Here is a 1734-nt window from a genome sequence, read left to right as displayed (position 1 = left end):
TTATAAACTTTGTAAATTCGTGTCGTGGTATTAATTAAGTACTATCTTACTTAATTTGGGAACCGATGTGACAACTGCCAATTTTGGATCCAACAGAAGTTAAACGATCCAACAAAATTCAATTAAAGTCAACAAGTCAACGGCCTACGACCCACACCATTGTGATTTCGATTGGTACCTATACCGAAAGCACCATGTGATCTCGGTTGGTACATTGACCGAAATCACTAGGTGATCTTGGTTGTACTAGACCGAAATCACAAGTGATTTCGGTGGATGTGGGGGGATTTCGATGAGAGGGAGAGAGAGAGAGAGAGAGAGAGAGAGAGAGAGAGAGAGGAAAGGAAAGGCTTAACTTTGTGACATGATGTTTCAACCTTTCCAACACAAAGATTTACCTAGCATGTATCAATGAAATTATCTAGCAAATAACAAAGTAAATGTCACCTCACCCCTCCTTCCTTAAACAAGATCGAAAACACCCATAAACCCCCCACCATCTCCATCCTTCTTTATGTTTACTCCATATTCTCTCAAGAACAAGTTCCTCCTCATTAAGCTAAATTACTCCAAGTGATTCTTGACATTTTGGTAAGTGTTTTCTTCATAATCTAGTGTTTATACACACTTTTATGCTAGTTTCATCTCATTTACACACATTATCATGTGTTAAAAACTCTTAGGATAAGACCACCTTCAAATAGTTCTTCAACCATCTTCAAGTGTTCTAGGCTTAAAGACCTTTACAATCATCTATTTATCCAACCACAACCATACTCAAGGTGAGTTCATACCCCCACATTTTCGAGTTTTTCATGTTTTAGGGGGAGAGGATTGGGGAATACAGGTAAAGTTAACTTTTAGCACAAATGTTTTCATGTTCTATTTCCTTGTGAATATTAGACATTATTTGCATTAAATATGAGTATACTAGTTTATAAAACAATTATTTGTGGTTCGATAGTTTTAATGATATAAAACTAACAAAAACAAACATAAAATATGTTATATGTTCTCTAGAAAAAGGGTAAAACCACAAAGCTACAAGGATTTTGAGACTTTTTACCAAAATATGGTTTTTCTAAGAAAAATGGTTATATTCTAGTTATTTCACCATTTTGTGGGGTACAACCCAAAATATGTTGTTTTGACCATCCATTTTGAAACTAGACAAAAACACCGTTAAATCGGGGCAAAAGCTCCAAATGGACCTTATTCATAAAAATGTCTCGTGCTTGTGTTAGATATAATTTTTTATGACTTAATCTTTTAAAACATCTAGACAAGATAATTACTATGTATTTATATAAATGATTATATAAATAGTCTTAACAAACAAACATAATAAACTATAATTAGTATAGTTTGGGAGTCGCAAACGCTAAATTATCATTACTAAAGATACATATAATTATTTAAACGTGTAATTATTTTTACACTATGTAACCACTATGGAAGATTAATGAATTCATTTACAATAAAAAGGGGTTTTCCATGCACGTAAACCAGTTGATACAATTTGTGAGACATTTGGCTACACCATACCTACTAGAGTGCACACTAAGTCATGCGTTATAACCAGAGTCTCTTGTAGGGAGAGCGTGACACTTGTGTATAGAACTATACGGGATTGACAACCCCGCACCTAAGTTGTTAGCTACAGTTAGACCGGTCAGTCAGAGTGACAAATTTCTAACAGTTTTGACGCCTGAAGAACGTCGTAGCAGGCCAACT

The sequence above is a fragment of the Lactuca sativa genome, chromosome 3, assembly GCF_002870075.4.
Source record: "Lactuca sativa cultivar Salinas chromosome 3, Lsat_Salinas_v11, whole genome shotgun sequence".
NCBI lineage: Eukaryota > Viridiplantae > Streptophyta > Magnoliopsida > Asterales > Asteraceae > Lactuca > Lactuca sativa.
The sequence above is the reverse complement of the archived record's forward strand: the minus strand, read 5'-3'. Positions refer to the sequence as shown.